Source organism: Canis lupus, chromosome 4 (genome assembly GCF_048164855.1).
Source record: "Canis lupus baileyi chromosome 4, mCanLup2.hap1, whole genome shotgun sequence".
In the NCBI taxonomy this organism is placed as follows: domain Eukaryota; kingdom Metazoa; phylum Chordata; class Mammalia; order Carnivora; family Canidae; genus Canis; species Canis lupus.
Window position 1 is genome coordinate 45669605 of NC_132841.1, and position 21162 is coordinate 45690766.

The following is a 21162-nucleotide window of genomic DNA, read 5'->3' on the forward strand; positions in this document are numbered from 1 at the left end:
CCTATGTCTCTGCGCCTCTCTCTCTCTCTCTCTCTCTCTCTGTGTGTGACTATCATAAATAAATAAAAATTAAAAAAAAAAAAGTAATAATCTATCATTGAAATGGGTTTATTCTCCACAGAGAGATTTCTAAGGATCTCCTGAAATTGTAGAAGGCTATTAACATAATTCATGCCACTTTCATTCAAGATACATTTGGCCTACATCCTGAGATTTCAGATATGTGTAAGACCTAAAACCCTGGCCTCAGAAAGTTTAGCTTGGCTGATGAGATAGATAAGTGACCAAACAGTGTAATAACTGTCATGATAGACATACATGATAGAGAGGTGTTGCAGTATAGCATTAGGGCTATCGTGTTCTGATAGGGCTGGGGAACTGCTCTCCAGAAGCATAAATATGAACAAGGAAGGAAATTAGAAATCAAATTATTTTGACAAGGAAAAAAGATATTTAACTCAAAAAGAACAGAATGTGTAAGGGCCTAATGGGATGAGTAACCATGGTTCATTCAGGGAAACATGAAACATGGGTCCCTCTATGTGTCTGAAGCCCACATTCCTAATATCATAGAAGAAAGATAAGACCCGAGAGATAAGCAGTGACTAGATTATAAAAGGCCTTGATTAACCACGTTGGATTTTCCTGTGATGGAGATAAGGAATGTGTGTGCGTGTGTGGGAGGATACAACAAAGATCATAGTAATACTGCTGAGCATTCACTACGTACCATGTATTGTTCTACATGTTATTTAATTCTCACAGCTTTACTGTGAGACGAACTGACATGAAAGCTAAATAATATTGTCTCATGATCCTCAGCCTGTAAGTGTTATGCTTGATATTAAACCCATTATAATACTTCATGATACTGAAATCATATTGTCTCAAAACATTAGGGACTGATTATATTTTAGTTCAAAATATTATTATGGGGACACCTGGGTAGTTCAGCGGTTTAGCGCCTGCCTTCAGCCCAGGGTGTGATCCTGGTGTCCTGGGATCATTTATTTATTCATGAGAGATACAGAGAGAGAGGGAGGCAGAGACATAGGCAGAGGGAGAAGCAGGCTCCATGCAGGGAGCCTGATGTGGGACTTGATCCCGGGACTCCAGGATCACACCCTGGGCCGAAGGCAGGCGCTAAACTACTAAGCTACCCAGGCATCCCAATAAATAAATAATCTTTAAAAAATATTATTATGGTAGATTTGTCAAGGATGTAGTGAGAATAAGGCAAAACCAGAGACAAGAATACTGCAAGAATAGAGGCTGGAGATAGTAAGAAATTAAATGGAGGAAGTAACTTGTAGTTACTACAGAGCAGGGTGGATGGATTCTATAAATACAGAAGCAAAGAAATTTGGCAAGGAAATCTGGGAAAGAGATGATTTTAGAGGACTATCAGGGTTATAGCTTCAGTAACTAGGAAGGAGTATCAATAGGGAATAGGCATGCCATGTTTTTAATGACTGCCTCAACTTGAACTTCTAAGTGATGTCTTATAACACCAAAGAATGAATGAGAACCTTTCTTTCATCTGTTCTCTTTCCAATTCAAGTTGCTACCAAAATCAATCTATTATGGCCCGTACCTAAATTCTCATGCCTGCTCTTACCTCAACTTGGCTTATCACAAAAAGATAGATCTCACTTCTATTCTTGAAGGAAGTATGAATCATACTCATTGGGAAAAACACAGCACTGGTAGTCTTAAAATGTTGGGTTCCTCATCTCTCCCACATCTGTAATTCAGTGACCTGCTCTCACTTGAAAAATATTTACAAATATAAGATCTCCTTTAGGTCCTTTCAGATGGAAACTCCAGTTATTTATTTTAAAAGTTTTTGTGGCAGTATTTACTGTATTTCAAAAACTAGATAACAGTAATATACAAATTTCTTTTGCAATTTTGGTCCATCATTAAGAAAAAAAAATCATTGTTTCCTTAACATTTAAACAAAATAATTGCCTTTACATTGGTTTATCTTCAGTCTTGACAAAATTTTTAGGTTTATTTTTAACTCCTGATGGCAGTTATTTTCTTTGCTTACAACCTCTCCTTATGTAATTCTTAATCTGTGTATTTCTAAAGCACAAATATGATCAACCTTTTCTTTGTAATTTAATAGTCTCTGATAGTGCCACATTGCTATTAAATAAAGTTCAAAATTCTTAAGTATGGCATCAAAGTTCTTTATAAATTGGCCCTCTGTACCTTTCTATCTTCAGCTACACTCCCAAAAAAACTACATGCTGCTCCCCCAGATGTACCACACTTTTGTCTTACGCTTTGGCCTTTGCTAAAGTGACTCCTACTGTTGGAATTTTCTTCTCTGGCAACACACACATGCACACACACACATTTATCCTACTGGCATTTCATACTCTAACAAAGCCCAATTTAAATGTTAATTGACACTTTCTCTCTGAAGCCTTCCTTGATGCCCTTTAGCAAAATAAATTATCTTCTCATATTCCAATATCATTTTATACATATCTCTTTAAGATCTCTTCTCACTTTGTATTATAACTTAGATTTTCCAAAACTGGGGTTCCTCTTGTATTATCAGATGGTGTCTTTAAATTATTTTTGAAAATGTTTTACGTTGTTTTTACTTCATCAATAATTAAAAGTATATATATATATATATATATAAGCATTTTTATATCATCTAATTGAGCATTTGTAACTAATACTATGGTACTATTTATTTTTTATTTTTTTAAAGATTTATTTATTTATTCATTACATATATGTGTGTGTGTGTGTATATATATATATATATATATAGAGAGAGAGAGAGAGAGAGAGACAGGAGGAGGGAGAAGCAGGCTCCAGGCTCCATGCCGGGAGCCCAACGCGGGACTTGATCCCGGGACTCCAGGATCGCGCCCTGGGCCAAAGGCAGGCACGAAACCGCTGAGCCACCAGGGATCCCCTATGGTACTATTTAAATGCTGAAATTTGCATTCACTTTTTTTTTTTTTTTTAAGATTTTATTTATTTACTCATGAGAGACACAGAGAGAGAGAGAGAGGCAGAGACACAGGAAGAGGGAGAAGCAGGCTCCATGCAGGGAGCGCGACATGGGACTCGATCCTGGGTCTCCAGGATCACGCCCTCTGAAGGCAGCGCTAAACCGCTGAGCCACCCAGGCTCCCTGCATTTACCTTTTTAATCATGTTGGACATATCACACTTTATTTATTGTCATTTTTGCTTAATAAAATAATATGGGATAAACAATGTAAAAATGACTTCTAAGTTAGGCCTAACAAACATCTCTATACTGTTATACAAAGAAGGGTTCACATATTTAAAGGAAACAAAAGTAACAGAATAGTCATATCTAATTTTTGTTTGCTTTATAATTGTCCAAAAGTTAGATACTATCTGTTCAATCAGGTTTCACTTATGCACATATCTCATTAAACTTACACAAAAATAATTTATGTCTTACCTTTTTGTTACTTTTATTTTTAATTTAAGTGGGTTTTAAATTACTCGAGTTTGAGAAATATCATATATATGTAGATATATGTGTATATATGCGTGTGTATGTAAATATTTTCTTCCCACTATATTGAGAAAAGTGACATGAATACAAAACAAAAATTTGTATTTATCAATGTACTTCTATATATAGCACAATCCTAGGAATAAGGGGCTCAAAAGCTTCTAATACCTAAAAACAAAAGACCCTGAATAGCCAAAGCAATCTTGGGGAAATAAAGCAAAGCTGGAGGCATCATGATTCTGGACTTCAAGCTTTATTACAAAGCTATAGTCATCAAGACAGTGTGGTACTGGCACAAAAACGGACACATAAATCAATGAACAGAATAGAGAACCCAGAAATGAACCCACAACTCTATGGCCAACCAATTTTCAACGAAGCAGGAAATAATATTCAATGGTTTTTGTTGATATTCTTCAACAAATGGTGTTGGGAAAATTGTACAGCCACATGCAGAAGAAACTTGACCATTTTCTTACACCATACAAAAACATTCAAAATGGATGCAAGACCTAAATGTGAGACAGGAAACCATCAACGTGCTAGAAGAGAACACAGGTATCAACCTCTGAGATTGGCCTTAGCAAATTCTTACTATACAGGTTACTATACAAGGGCAACAAAAACAAAAATGAACTACTAGGACTTCACCAAGATAAAAAGCTTCTGCACAGTGAAGGAAACAGTCAACAAAACTAAAAAGCAGCCTATAGAATGGGAGAAGATACTTGCAAATGCCATATCTGAGAAAGGGTTAGCATCCAAAATATATAAGGAACTTAATCAAACTCAGCACCAAAAAACAAATAATCCAGTTTAAAAAAATGGGCGAAGGATATGAATAGATGTCAAAAACATTGTAGGTATGAACCTACAGCACTACAAATTTTGTTATAACAAAAATTGTAAAAAATGCACATAAAATTTACTATCATAACCATTTTTAAGTATGTGGTTCAGTAGCATTAAATATACTCACATTTTTGTGCAACAGATATCTCTAACTTCTTGCAATCCTGAAGATCTATACCAATTAAATAATAACTCACCATATCCCAGTTTCTAGGAACCATCATTTTACTTTCTATCTCTACAGACTACTTTCAATAACTTATATGCATGGAATTATATATCTGTCCCTTTGTACTGGCTTATTTCACTTAGCAAAATATCCTCAAGATTCAACCATGTTATAACATACAACAGGATTTCTTTTTTTCTTTTTTTAAGGCTGAATAATATTCCATTCCATATATGCTACATTCTGTTTAACCATTTACCCATTAGTAGACCTTTAGATTGCTTCCACCTCTTGCCTGTATTGATTATTACCGCTATGAACAGAAGTGTGCAAATATCTCTTCAAGATCCTGCTTTCAGTTCCAAATATATACATTTTATGATAAGAGGTAAGTAGAAAATATTTTCATTTGCTGAGGGCCAAGAGGGCCACTTTTATCATTCCTTAGATCTTCAAGTTGCTTTTCTTTTTTGAGGCACTTTTCCAAAACCATATTGAAAATATTAACAAGCATGTGTGCCTGACATGAAAATGATTTTCACGGGATGAACAGTTATTGTTTTCAACTTTGTTTTGGAAATTATTTGGTTATATGTCACTGACCTAATTTATGACTGGCAGCGATACTTCAACAGTAATCGTGCACACCAGGAATTCTTATAAAACAAGGCTATCTAACCTGTAAATTTTTTTTTAATGTCAGGAAATTTTGGTGATATTAAACTTAATAACTAATGGAATTGATATGCTATGTTATGCACGCTGAATTAAGCATGCATTGATCTCAAAATCAGTTTTTTTCTTCTCCAGATTTAAGATATATGTATATATTTTTTCATGTCTCAAGCATTTTTTTAAGTCCCTCAATAAGATCATAGGTCCTAAGCACACAGTATTTAATGGATAAAAGACACCTGAGGACCAAATATCCCACCTTTAAAATGATGTAAAAATTAAGCCTCAAGGTTATGGTATTTAAGAAAATAAATCAAATTAGATATGGTAATATCTGAGTGTTGCGTTTCTAGAGTGTTACCTTGAAGAACAGGAATATTTTAAAGTTAGAATATGTGCTGGGGTCAGAAAATGAACAGAGCAACTATTTTTTTTTTTTTTAATAAATTGAAACCATTCATCAAGTTAGGAGAATCAGAGTGTAGGGAAGATGATGCAGGTGTTTCTATGGAGCTAAAAACTTCATAAGAGTATTTCAATTTGGAGTAGTTTCACAGACATTTGTATGCCAAGATTTCAAAAAGATCCCTCTTGCCCTTAATTTATTTACTCTCCAAACCCCAAATTTCACAACTCATACATTAGCAAGAGAGGGGGACATCTTTATCACAAAACAAGAGAAAAATAGAAATATTGCTCTACGGAATTTCAATTAAATATATCTCTTCAGAAGGTATTTAACTTTTGAAACACCCTGACTCATGTAGATATTTGTTTAACGTGTCAGGAAAACATGACCTGACCTTCATATCCTAAAAGAATGGTTGTCCAGTAATTAGTGCTGTAATGGCTACTTGCAACTGTTCTCAATAGATAACTGTGAGGCTTGTATGTAAACTAAACTCACTTTCACTGGGAGTCCTTTAAAAACATATAGCAAGCAATCACACCGAAATATTAATTTGCACTCAAACACTTGATGCCACAAGACACTCCAATTATCTCTCACTGTTTAAGCCAGAAGACTTTTCCAGGCTTAAAACTAGTCTCTAAAGAGATTTAATTCAATATTACTTACCCAAAAGCAGCAAGCATGTTCTTTTTTTGACCTTCAGGTCAATGAGAGTGACCCAACTGAGACCCAATCAAATCTGAATATGTACCCCCCTAAAGAACTATTCACAAGGTTAATTGTATCTTGCTTCTATTTGCTGAATAAGGAATCAATTAAAGAGAATAGCAAAAGAAGCTATAAATGGTTATACGAACTATATAGAAGTGAAACATATAGAGAAAAAGGCTTCCTTTTGGCTTCCAATCTTCATTGATCTCTGCACAGGACTTAAAACAGTGGCAGAGGCATTGTTGTGCTTCTTATTACCACTGTAATCAATATCTATTTTACTCTTGCTTCAAATTATGTTATTTGAGAATTCACAGAGGCCAAAACAGGTACCTCAGACAATTTTGTTATTGGTCATTTGGCAACATTTGCTGGACTTAAATGCTATCATGGTGCATCAATTCACTAATTTGTAGGGAGACGTAATAATGATAATAATAGGTTTAGTTGTAACAACCTGGTATGGAGGTGGGAAGAAGAGGTTTTAGTGAAAGTACTACGATGTATTAACTTTCAAGGTTTATATACGGATATGAAAAAATATATATCAAAAGAACACAATTTATAAAAAAAAATAACAGAAAGAAGAAAAAATATTTTCTACAGAAAATATAAAAAGGGCTGGAGCACCTCAGCTCTTAACATTACATGCTCAATTATAGAATATAATAATGCAAAAGAGAGGGAAAATATTCTTTAAACCTTAAAATAATAATAAACATTTGAGGGCTTACTATTGCCAAATATTATCCCAAGGTTTTTTTTTTTTTTTTAAGGTTTTATTTATTTATTCATGAGTGACAGGCAGAGACATAGGCAGAGGGAGAAGCAGGCTCCTTGCAGGGAGCCTGATGCAGGACACGATCCCTGAACCCCAGGATGCCAAAGGCAGATGCTCAACCACTGACCCACCCAAGTGTCCCTATCCTAAGAGTTTTATAAGCATCTTTTTATTCCTCACCACAATCCCTGAGGCTCAGAGAACTCAACTCCTTTCTCAGACTCACAAAGCAAAGGAAAATGAACGAACCTGAATCTGAAATATTGCAGCCAGTTCTTTATATTTAATTGTACCTCCTATCCATCTATTATCTAGGATAAGACATAGAGATGTAACACCAATTCAGTATAAAAACAATGAGCATAAAAGCTTGTAATAAAGTGATAGCTGGTGTGGAACAGGCAATTATTGAGGTTTCATTTGAGGGTGAGACTTTAGCAGCAGAGGCAGCAGTAACGCAGAGCCAACTGTTAAGGCTTCAGTCAACTGAAGGCCTCTAAGAGTTTACAATTAGAGCCAAGTTCCTCTATGCAGTTGATGTGTGTTGATTATCTAGGGTTTCCAGTATTAGCAGTTCCATGGCTTACTCTGGACAAAGCAAACGTGACATTTCACCAAGATGCCTGGGAAGAGACGAGGTTGGAGACTTTGGCATAAATCTTAGTTTCCTGCATATGGCTGTAATAATGAAGTATGGCTCTGATTTTCATCTCTAAAATGTACAATAATGGTATTTTAGGGTCAGAAATTGTGTTCACTCATTCCGAGAGCCTTCCTTCACCTCTCTATCAGTCCATCCATCCTACCTTTAGTCCATCTTTTATAGGTCCTAAATGTGAGTATCACTTGTATATGTGTGTTGGCACAACACTCATAAACCTGAACCTGTGAGTAGTAAACCTCAGTCTGATAATCTTCTAATTTTAAAACTGTATTAAGAATTCTCCCTAGGGACGCCTGGGTGGCTCAGTGATTGAGCATCTGCTTCTGGCTCAGGGTGTGATCCTCTGGTCCCAGGATCAAGTCACACATCGGGCCCCTTGCATGGAGCCTGCTCTCCCTCTGCCTGTGTCTCTGCCTCTCTCTGTGTCTCTCATGAAAAAATAAATAAAATCTTTAAAAAAAAAAAAAAAAAAAGAATTCTCCCTAAATCCTTTGCTCTTGATTAGGTCAGACATTTAGTTCCTTCTGAATGTATAAATGCCATGTTCAATCCAATCTTTTCTTTAGAAAGACTTGGAGCTGTTTACCCTTTTCTTCCAACAATAGGCTCCATCCTACTCACTTTCCCTCCCCAAATCCCATTGTATTGGGATTAAAATGAGACCAAAACATCTGTTCTTCTCTTCCGTGGCACCTCTGATGTAGTCTGTCTCACAGTAGCTCTACTGCGTTTCCCATTCAGCAGCTACTACTCACAGGATGTTAAGCTGAGACCTGAACTATCAGGATCAACATTTGAATCAGGAGTAGCTATCAAAGGAAGGCAACAATTTACTAGGCCTCATGAGGGAGATTGGCTTTTCAAAACAATTCTTCCTCAAAAAAGCATGACTAACACACTGAAGGGAAAAACAAAGAGACAGAGAGCATGTTAGACTTGTTAAGTACTGGTGGTGTGCTGTGATCACTGCCTACTATGGGAAGGAAAGACAAAAAGACACAGCAATGTAGTATTAAGTGACGGAGACTGAAGCAAGAATGCACCTGCTCATTGCTATGACACAGTCTAGAACTCTGAGCAGCCAACTAAAGCTACAGCACTTCCTTTATTGCAGACCATGTATATGTTCAGCTTTTTGCTTTCTTAAATCTCCCAGGTAAGACCTAATGAGTTCTGTGAGAGAAATCATTACGCTCTCTGAAAGTGCTCAAGGTAAAAATATAAGTTAAATTTCTTGAAGGACTTGGTCCAGTAAGGGCTCCTCAAATGTGACATATACCCAATCTGTAGGTGTATTAGTGCATCTTTTGATTGCGTACTGCTGAGGCAAGCAAGAGTGAAAGGATGCTTACAGCTCTTAGTACAAACAACAACAACAACAACAAAAAAAAACCATGCAAACAAACAAAAAACCTTTTAATGTATTTGCTTTCCTGGTACAGGTGCCCTTACCATCACAGAGTAGTTTTTATTAAGTCCAATTGTACACAACTGTGGTTGGGACCAAGCAGAAAGTCTGTAACCTATACCTTCTTATGCTTGATTACTAGGCTCCTCAAAAAAGTCCCTCATTTGTTGTCCCTCCTGTGAAGCATGCATTCCCAGGAAATAGTTAGTAGCAAGCAGCTAGTATTAATGGATTCTTTGAAGGACTTTCCTGGAAGCAAGCCTCCTGCCGAGGTAAGTGATTGTATTCAATCCAGTTCCTTATTGTATCCATAAATACGCCTGAATTAAAACAAGTCATATACACCTGGACAGATGGTACAGTGTTGCTTCAGTTCATAAGTAATGGAGCATAATTCAGAGTACACTCCACTGGCTCAGTCTGATCCCCAAGAAGTCCTCTCCCAACTCTTGACAAACTTGACAAGGCAGGCATTTCTGACTGTTAATGGATTTATCTTCTGCTGCGTGACCCTAAGCCATGGAGAGAACTTACTCTAAGTGCAATAAAATAATCACTAGACATTTTTTTTTCAGAGAGCCAACATAACCTGACTTTAATTTTTAATACAGTCACTATGCCTTCTCATTTGGGGAGATAGGTCTTGCTTTCCATTTCTCCCACTAAAATCCTAAATTAAACTAACCTCATCTGATGTTTAGATCATCCCACACTTCTAATTCTTCCATTTCAATGGCTGTATTGATTTTTTTCTCAGCATTTGATTATGAAAACTTCAAACATACAGAAAGTTAAAGCAACAACTGTACAGTAAAAACCTATATACTTACCACCTAGATTCTATAATTAATATTTATTCTGATTGTGAAAATATGTAAGTTAGGTCAATCACACTATTCCCGCAATGAACACATTCTTACTCGACTCAGAATGACATCCAAATTCTTTGCCGAAGTTTACCAGGCTCAGCCTGAGCTGATATCCAACTTCTATACGACTTCATTTTTACCCCTCCTCCTCTCCATTATTGATATCTGGGAACAGTGCTATTCTTTATATTCTTCAAATACAAGTTTTTCCCTGACTCAGGACCTTTACTTTTGCTTCTAGTAGACCTACCCCTGACCATTTCCTTCTTTTCCTTCTGATCTCAGCTTAAACATACCTCACAGAGACTCTTTCCTTGACCTTCCCATCATCTGAAGTACATCTATCTTCTGCCCCCAGTTACTCTCTACCACAGTACTATAACTGACTGCATTTACAGACCATTTTGTGAAATTCCCTTATTTGTGTTTGTGTTCACTTCCTATTTCATTCCATTAAAATGTGAGCTCTTTGAAAGCAAGGACCTTGTCTGTTTTATTCACATCCAAATTTCAGTGGCTTGAAAGAAGGACTACTAAGTAGTACTTAGTTCATAGAAGTTGAATAAATATGTGTTGAGTAAATTTATGAGTATCATGAAAAGGCAATCCTTCTTTTGCATAACTAAGTATAATCTACTATATTGTAGAAAACAAAATATAAACAGAAAAATCCAAAGACCTAGAACACATAGCCACTCAAGTAGTAACTGTCTTCAGCAGCTCATGGCGGCACTTCCTAGGCTAGATTAAAACAGACACCAGTTAATCAAGATAATTCAATGAAAATGTGCCACCCTAATCACTGTAGACATAGTTGCAGTGGACCTACGTCTAAGATACTTAGCAATGCTAAGGAAAGAGCTAGACATACAGGTAGGAAGGTACTTAACTTTTCTTTATTGCATGAACTAAAAAACCACAAAATATGCAAGGATGCTGAATTGGTGGCATTAGTTTTTCTGTAAAATATTTCTAACCTACTGCAACTATTTTGAATATATCCTTTTAGGTTTAATATGACATTTCTTCTAAATATTTTGGAGTATTTTTTTTCTTCTTCATAACCTTCTTCCTAGCACCATGGAAAGCTTCAGGATAAAAAGAGAACTGTGGTGATTTTCCTACTAATTAGTTGCTCTTATTAAAAAGAGCAAGATAATTGATTTTAGGATGCACTACCCCTTATTAAGACCTAATTAAGCTGTATATCAAAGACTAATTAAATGGCATTATTCCATCTCACTGATGAGTCTTGATGCTTGGTGAATAGATTTGGGTGGTAGATGAATACTCTTGGAATAGATTTCACAGCCAGACAGATAAATATAGACTAAGAAGCTGAGTAAAGGGAATTTTCGATTATCTAAACCTAACACACTTATTGGTATTTCTTCAGCCTGACAGTTTGAAATGCACAAAATGAAACATTTAAATACAAACTCAGCACTGTGGTAGGATGGGGAACAATGAAAGAGCTTCTTTGGAAAACTGAAAATTTAAATATGCCATTAATTCTTCCAGTGAAATGGTGGACTGGAGAATTGGAGTCATTTCGTTTCTTTCTTTCTTTCTTTCTTTTTTTTTTTTTTTTTAACTCTTTTCATGAGTCAAGCTACTCAGTCTTGAACTTCAGATAAGAACTCAAGTTACACTGGAAAAGAATATCCAACAACCTGAGATCATTTTTAAAGTCGCCAATCACCATCTTTGCTAAGATTCTGTGAACCTCAGGGAGAGGAAATGGGAAGTAGTAAGAGATTATTATCATGATAAGGAATCTGAATATGTAGGAACCCAGATATTGATGAAACTGTGGTCCAGCTAAAGAGAAGCTGCCCTTAAAAAATATTTGGAGAGTAAGAGCTATTAGTAAGATAAATGTTTTTCAGAATTTTATTCTACACCAGAAATTAATGTTTTCAACAGCAAATCAATTTCTGCTAAGTCAATATTATGCTTGACAAAGAAGATCATATACCAACATTTCAAATGTTATGTAAATCATTGCTCTAATCCCATCAAGCTAACCTTGTACTGCCAAGGCTGCATCCTCAAGGTAGTGTCATTGTGACAACAGAAACTCATCATTCCATTTAATCTATGAGGTCACAACCTCCTTGGATTATGGTGGATAGTCTCTCAAATTCTTTGGTGCTTCATAATGCAAAAGCTTTTGAATAAATCACAAGATATTTGCAGAAAGTAATGATTTCACTATACAGCAGAGCTATATTTGATTGTCTTTAATAGTTACCTTCACTAGCAGTATAATAATTTGCAAACAATAACATCAGTCATATGTCACTTTTGTACTCATTACTGGCCAAGGTATAACCCCCAGGACCAATAATCTATACTACTGAACATCTAAATTAAATGTCACTCTGTGCTAAGTGGAGGTTATTCAATTGAAACTGAACTTTCGCAACTATAACATGTATTTTGAATTATCTGAAGGACATCTACCCTTGAACTCTTTTTGCATTAATACACACAGAAGTGGAAATAGCTGCAACATCACTAAGAAAGCTGTGCAAATAGAGAACTGAAATCTCTATTACAGGAAAATGAGTAAACAATTTATTTTTAGCTATCTTTACAGAACTCATGGGCAGGAGATAAAGGGTTTGAATCAAGTATTTCAAGGTTGTCATTCTAGGTACTTTGTTAGATTTAATAGAGTTTATAATATTTAGATTACCTTCTAGATGGGGCTTCACTTTCTCTTTCATTTCACATAAATTATGGATTTTAACATAATTTTGGATAATTATACACTGCACATGAATGCTGAAAAACAATCAATTAGTGAACTATAATTCTTTCTTTTGTTTTGCATTCTAAGCTTATTTTTTTCTAATAGAGGTGGGACATGAAGGAAGAATGAGGATGCGGGTGAGGGAAGTTAATTTATCTCTTGGGCTTTGTGTCTCAATAGGAACAGATCTTTCATGAACCCAAATTATGAATCCATAAATCCATAAATCTAATCAACAACACTAATAAAAGAATAATTAGACACATTCATTAAGTTCTTGGAGATCTTTACATGAAAAATACTATCATATTAAGGGAGAAATAGCAAAGGATCATGGAAGACAATGGCCCTGGTAGAAATTTTAAGGCAATAAAGGAATAGAGGGTACTTTATGATACATGCAGACACCCAGTCCTCTGACAGTTGGTTCACAATCATTAAACTGAACATATCTTCATCTAGCTGCCCAGGAATGACTGTTGTTGTTTGTTAACCTTGAATGTACTTTTTGGAAACAGGAAGTCTCAAAATACTAAGGAAAAACATTTCTTTGCGCAGCACACAATACCTCAATGTTAGAAACAGAGAAGCCCTTTCCACAGATGATATATTAGAAAATGAAACAGAGGCTTTAAAATTTCAACCTAAGCTTTGAAGTACAATGCTATTCCAATTCATTAACAATGGATGGTGTGTCACAATAAAACTAGCTAATCAAAATATGCTTTCGTTTAGGGGAATTGACATTCATTTATGAGCAATTTGGGGAGTCTGCATGTCCAAATAACAATCAAAGTATAATGTGTATGATCTCCTCATTGCCACTGGCTTTTGCTTGGTGGCAGAGACAGATGAGAGCAGGGTTTATGCTTGATTTGGGGGTTTTCACAGCTTGTGTCAAACCAACTGCCAGCTCAGCAAATGCAAACACTCACAAGCCTTATCAATAATAATTTGAATGGGTGCTCACTCCATACCTGAGATGTGACTTGAGGGGAATAATAAAACATAAAAAATATATTATATTAGAAACGCACTTTAATTTCTTTAATTGCTGAGTAGAATGATATTATTTCTTTAAAATGTGTGAGAATCCTATTTCAGATCCAGGCTCCTTTATAAATTCTTTAATCTTTTCCTTTCTTCTCCTTTTAATTACTTGTCTTACTTCTATTATTGAGCTATGAGTTTGAGTTTTAGAAAGCTGGAAAAGAAACATGGCCCTTTAGAGAAACAATAATATTAAAACTTCTTCAAAATATGAACTTTACCACTATTGTCTTTTCAAAATTCTCTTAACAGTCCCCTTCCCCCCCACCTCCTATCTCGTATTACATTGGCCTTTTATTTACATATACATAGATCTTCCATCATGACTGCTGATCTCAAGAAATTTATGCTTTTTGTTGCTTAATGCAAAACCTCACATACAGAATGTGTTCAATAATGATTGAATGAATGAATGAATGCAAACATTGCAATAGTCAGGAATGAACATTAAAACAATGGATTTCTAAAGCTGCTTAGCATTGTTTATGGTTGGAGTAAGCATTTCCCTACTTTGGGAATTACGGGAAGCATTGTAAATTTATCCTATGGCCCAGTGTTTTCAAAATTTTTGAATGTGATACACAGTGCAAATGGATTTTGCGTTATGACATTAGGACTCACTACTTTCACAGACATACACATACCTAGACAATAAGCCTGTACACATGTATGCACACATATCACTAAAGCAATATGGTAGGCAAATTCTAAAATGATTCCCAATGAGTCATGCTCTTGTGTAATCCCCTTTTCTTGGTAGGGACAATGACTGTGGATATGATATGAGATGCTACTCCTTGATTAGGTTACATTATATGAAGAGGTAAAGAAAGGTTTCAGATGTAATTAAAGTCTCTTGACCCAAGTCAGCTGAATTTAAGTTAATCAGAAGGGATATTATTCTGGGTGGACCAGACTTAATCAGATGATCACTTTAAAAGAGGGTCCAGAGGTCTGAGGCTTGAAGAAATAGGAGATCTTGAAACATAAAGGGTTCTGGTCTTAATTCCAACATGGGATGGGCGAGGTTCTCCCAGACCACCAAGTAATTCTCTGGACACTACATGAGCCGGTTATCCCACAATTTAGCTAAATTCTGACACTATCTACCTAGAGCTAGTATGAGATTCCACAGTCCTAAAAGACTGCTTCCCATGCTGGCCTGACCCCCACTCCACACTTCAGATGTAAATTGCAAGCTCAGGTTGCCATCTGCGCTTCTGACTGACCTGCTATAAACTGAAGATCCCCATGACTCCCTTCTGGAGCTTCAGATACCAGTCCCAAGTCCAAGATGTTACCTGCATTTCTGACTGATTGGCTATAAATCTGAGCTTCCCATGACCCCCTCCTTAGATTTATTTAATATGCTAAAGCTGTTTACAGAACTCAACAATCTTGTTTTTCACTAGATTGACAGTTACTACAAAATGTTGGAAGTCAGAAACAGTCAGATGGATGAGATGCATAGAGCAAGGTATGGACAAAGGATGCAAGGCTTCCACACCCTCTCCAGGTGTATCATACCACTCTTTAAGAATCTCCACATGTTCACCAACGCAGAAAATTTTTGACTCAGTCCTTTTGGGTTTTTATGGAAGCTTCATTACATAGGCATGATTGATAAAATGGCCAGTAGCAACCGATTCAACCTCTAGTTAATCCTCAAGTTCATCCTCAGAGGTTAGGCAGTAGGTAAGGCTGAAAGTTCTAAAACTCTAATCACGTGACTGGTTCTACCAGCAACCAGCCCCTATTCTTAGGTGCAGTCCAAAAAAATCACCTATTAACACAACAAAAGCCACCTCTGTGCTCTCATTACTCAGGAAATTCCAAGAGTTTCAGGAACTCTAGCAGAAATGAGGCAGAGACCAAATATTTATTTCCTATTATAAATCACAATATCACAGATGAGAAACCTGAGACTAACATAAGACCCAGTCCCCACATACACATTTATTGTGACCTGTGAGACCCTGAGCGGAGGCTCCAGTTAACCTGTGCCCCAAAACCCAACCCATTGTGAGATAATAAATTAATGCTGTTTTTAGCCACTAAATTTATGTTAATTTGTTACGCAGCAGTAGAAAACTAATACAATCCAACTTCATTTTTCTTTTTCTAAAATGGTGGTCACAGTCAAGTAAATGGATAGCATATAAAGTAAATATGAGCCACAACCCACATTTTGAAAATTTCAGCTATATCTTAAAACCGCCTTTTCCATGATGCCAAAATATTTATCACTTGAAGTTTGTTCTTTTGAGTTAAATGATTTTATTTTTAGAAACTCTTCTTAAACATTAAAAGTCATTAATTAGGTCTTGGTTCATAGTAGTGAACAAAATATTTATGGATTCTCACTCCTTGGAACTTAGTATAAGGGTTGGAGATATAAAAACAAATGAACAAAACCAAACATATAATTAGAGTCACTTAATAACTACTTAAGCACCATTTCAGCTAATAAACAGGTATTTATTTGGGGGGATAATCATTAGAAATAAAAATGAACATCATATAGTCCATATTTTGAAGACCTACAATATCTAGTAAGAAATAAAAAATCGGTAAATAAATATCCCATGATAATTACACACTTGGGATCAAGAGAACAAAAGATATAGCATGGAGCCACAAATTCTAACCAGGGAATTCAGGGAAGGCTTCAGAAAAGATGGGACATTTTATGTGGTACCTGTGGGTAGGAGGGGTCTGCAAATATCTCTGGTGTCCAAAAACTTTCCATGTACCTTGTAACACCTTTTCAGAAGATCTTGCTAAGAAATGTGGGCTTTGAGGCAATTCAAATTACTGAAGCTGGGTTTCTTTTTTGTTTGTTTGTTTTTTAAATAAGAGTTTGACATAAAATTATATCCCTGAAATCAACAAACTGAATTACATGAAGTCAGCACTACCAGCACAAACATAATATGTACCCATGACAAGTCCGTTAAATTCTGCAAGAGGAAGGGAGAGATGGAGAATTAGTCCAGACATTTTGGTCATTCTCTAAGATAGGTCTGAAGTAGAAAATTTTAGCTAACAAAATGGATTGAAATGATAATAATTATATCTGGGTACAAGGAGTCCAAGCAGGGCTTTAGGGACTGTCCTAAATCAAGCACACACACTCAGCTTCATAAAACATGCTTCTCTAGAGCCCAGTCTTGATGGTTCCATTATTGTTAAGAATGATACTCTTCTCTTATACTGCACTATTTATAACTTAGCAAATGCTGGGAAATGAAGAATAAGTACAGAAACAAGGCCAAAATAATTATCACACAGTGTGTTCCATGTTTATGGGGTTCATGTCTTAGGTCTTTTTTTACAGCCTGTTTATCCTTGTTTTAAACAAGAATTCTTGTTTGTTTTGTTAACCTAGAGAAAGTTAGAAGCACTGCACTGTGCCTTTCAAACAATGCCAGTCAGTTTTTGAAGGTGTTATTTACATTTTATTCTGTAAGGAAGAATAAAAGATCTTTGATGTGTGGAGAAATTTTCCAGAGAAAAATTCTTTAATGAAAAAAAATCAATGTTTTTTTTCTGGAATTAATTTAATGACTTATTTCCAATACATAGAAAAATATTAACTAGTTCTGTATTCGGCTTAGAGTATTGTTTTCTTTTAGTACTCCATTGTTTTGCAATAGAAAATAGGGTCTCATGAAAAACTTTGTGATCAAAAAAAAAAACAAAAAACAAAAAACTTTGTGATCATAATCACCTCTAGCAATGATATTTGATATTACCTATATGTTTTCTTCAGGTTTTAATAATGTTTAGAAGGGTTTCTATTTCCATTTTATTGATTATTTTTTTGAAGAGGAACTATTTTTTAGAGAGAGTGGAAGAAGATCATTTCATAAAGAATAATTGTGTAAATAATTCACATCATAAAAATAACCCTATTAAAAGCTTAACTGAGACTCCTGTTTGTCCTCTGCAGATCAAAGGCAGTTCTAAAGAAAGAGCAGCTCTAGATACTTACTAAAAAAAGAGCAGCTCTAGATACTTATTGGTTCCAAGTATAAAGATTGCTAACATTCAAACATGTTAGAAACCATGGACAGCTGAATTAGACCTCTAACATCTCAATGTTCAAAATTTTGACCTCTATCAAGAGATGTATAGCTAAGCCTGAAATTTGCTTTTAAAATAATCCTCAGATGCTCATGGCCTCAGGATCATGATTCGTTTGATTTTTTTTAGCAGATTTTCACTATTAAAAAATGCAAATATTGACTATGAAAGAAACAAAAGCATTAATATCATTTAAATTTGCACAGTGTTCTGGCCATATGAAATTAATCATTCAGACCATCTTATTCTATGCCACCATATTATTTTCATAATAAATGTTAAAATTCCTTTTTTTTCATAATAAATGTTAAAATTCCTATATCTATTCTGAATCCAAATAAACGTAGGCCATGTAAAAATGGTCACAGAATCTTTTTCTACCTTTTTTTTTTAATCATTAAGCATTAATTTATGGACTAAGGCAAACAGTTTACATTTGGACCCAAAGACTAAATTATAACTCAATGGAAAGTTAGTATAACTTTGTTTTAGTGAAAGAAAATATAAGAACATTCACTCATAAGATATGTTTTATATGTCTTAAGAGTCTGCCTTCATAATTTAAATTATTTGTGACACTTATTCATTCAATCAAAATTTACCAAGTACCCAAAGCTTAGGTGAAAACAAACAAATGAAACAATTCAAAGAAAAACTTGAGAAGTGAGAATTTATATATATATATATATATATATATATATATATATATATATATAGTGGTGGTAGGTCCCTCTAAGGAAGTCTATAGTCTGTCTTTACTTTTATACCAATGGATTACTTTTATTTCAATGAACAATTTGTGAATTCTTTACAATGGTGAGGATCGAATAGCAGTGATTATTTTTCTTCAATGTAATTTTTGGTATAATATTTCTGACAAATTTGTTTTTTTTTCCTTATAGAAAATTTACTTCAGCATAGTTGGCAAAAATAGTGTCCCACGCCTCTGTATCATGGCAGTCTTGCCCTCATTGTACACTTATGGATCTACTACTCATGGTTAGCTACCAGGGAGAGCAGTTATATTAATCTGTCCAGTAACTAAATTTATTTATGCCTTAATTCTCTCATCTGTGAAATGATGATTCTATTATTACCTAAGATTACTGTTTGGAGAATTAAGTAGAATTAAGTATTTGTGCTGCATTGAGCACAGAGTCCAGCACATAGTAAGTGCTTTATAAATATTGCTTATTAGTAGTAGTATTTTTAATAATAATAAGGTACCTGGCCTCAAATAGTTCACAAAAAGGAAACCAGGCATGCAGGCATGGAATAAGCAGCACTCATACATTTAATGAAGATGAATCCAAACAAATACCTAAGAAGGGGTAAAATACATCTTTTATTATCTTTTTAAATTCCACCACCTCCCAAACTTTCTCCTTTAGATTTTAGTCTCCATTTTTCCCTAAAAGAAAGTCATAAGTGAAACATAAATAATAAAAGAAGTTTATTTTTTACTTTAAGTCATTTAGACCAATGTCCTTGATAGTTTTAAAGTCACTCCTTTGCCATATGACTTTTCATTCTTCCAATTAAAAGGACAGAAATATTCCTTTACCCCTAGCAATAGATCTAGCCATGGGATTTGCTGTGTTCAGCAGATTGAGGCAGAAATGGCAGTGTGATGGTGCCAAGCTTGATGCTTTAAGAGGCTCCTTTGTTCTACTTGCCCTCTTATGGTTCTGGCATACTCATGAGATAATCATGTGTAGCCTTCTGGTCTCAAGAGAAGGATGAAAGACAGATGGAGTATTGCCACTACAGCTGAGCCAGCATAACTTAGACCAGCCAATACCCAAGGAACCTGCAGAATTATGTGTCAAATAAATGTTCAGTGTTGTATGCCACTGAGGTCTATATTTGTTTGTTTTGCAGTTTCAGTGGAGATAAGCTGACCAATACAAATGGTTCCAACTTGTTGGGGGTATTAAAATTGATTTTTACTTTTTATTTTATTTTTTATTTTTTAAAGATTTTTATTTATTCATGAGAGACACAGAGAGAGAGGCAGAGACATAGGCAGAGGGAGAAGCAGGCTTCCTGCAGGGGGCCAGGGAGCCTGATGTGGGACTCAATCCCAGGACCCAGGGATCACAACCTGAGCCAAAGGCAGATGCTCAACCACAGAGCCACCCAGTTGTCCCAATTTTTACTTTTTAAAATAACTTTTTATTGCTTCAAATCATTGACTCTAACCATACTGCCCAATGTCCTCTTCCCATTATCTCAGACATCCTGGTAAAATTCCCTAACTGTTCTTTTTAGTCGTATATTAAAAAGCAAATAACAAAATAGTGTGGTACTGGCATAAAGACAGACATATGGAGTAGAATAGAGAGTTCAGGAATAAACCTTCGTATTTATGGTCACAAGATTTTCAACAAGGATGCCAAGACTATTCAATAGGGAAATAACAGTCTCTTAACAAATGATGTCGGGAAACTACATATATACACTCAAAAATATAAAGTTGGACCCTACCTTACACCATATATAAATCCTAACTCAAAATAGATAAAGGACCTAAAGATAAAAGCAAAAAATTAATATCTTAGAAGAAAGCATAAGGGGAAAGCATCATGACACTAGAAAAAAATGATTTCTTGGATATGACACCAAAAGCATAGGCAAGAAAAGAAAAAAAAATCACATAAATTGCATTTCATCAAAATTAAAAGCTTTTGTGTATAAAAGGACACTATCAGCGAAATGAAAAGGCACCCCATAGAATGGGAGAAAACTGGCAAATCAATTATCCAATAAGGGATTAATATCCAGACTACATAAAAAAGTCTTAGAACTCAATAACAACAAAATCCAATTTTAAAAATGGGCAAAGGACTTAAATGGCCACTTCTCCAAAGATGATACAAAAATAGGCAATAAACACAAGAAAAGATGCTCAGCACCACAGATCAGTAGGAAAATGCTAGTCAAAACCACAATGAGATATCAATTTAGACCCAGTGGGATGGCCACTACCAAGACAAAAGCAAAACAAAACAACACATACACACACACACAGAAAATAACAAATATTGGCAAGAATGTAGAGAAATTAGAACTCCTGTACTTTGTTGTTGGGAATGTAAAATAGTGTAGCTTCTGTGGAAAATGATGTGTTTTTCAAAGCAGTTCTTGAAAAAATTGAACATAGAATTACTTTATAATCCAGCAATTCCACTTTAGGTATGGACTGAAA

At 35.2% G+C, this 21162-nt stretch overlaps 1 protein-coding gene across 1 annotated transcript in view; it reads right to left on the reverse strand.

Moving 5' to 3' along the window:
• TENM2 (teneurin transmembrane protein 2) overlaps positions 1 to 12144 on the reverse strand; it is a 1505907-nt gene extending 1493763 nt beyond the window's left edge. The window contains exon 1 of the mRNA XM_072824231.1: positions 12089 to 12144. The gene's annotated coding sequence lies outside the window, so the exon portion shown is untranslated. The remainder of the gene's footprint in view (positions 1 to 12088) is intronic.
• Positions 12145 to 21162: the final 9018 nt, after the last annotated feature.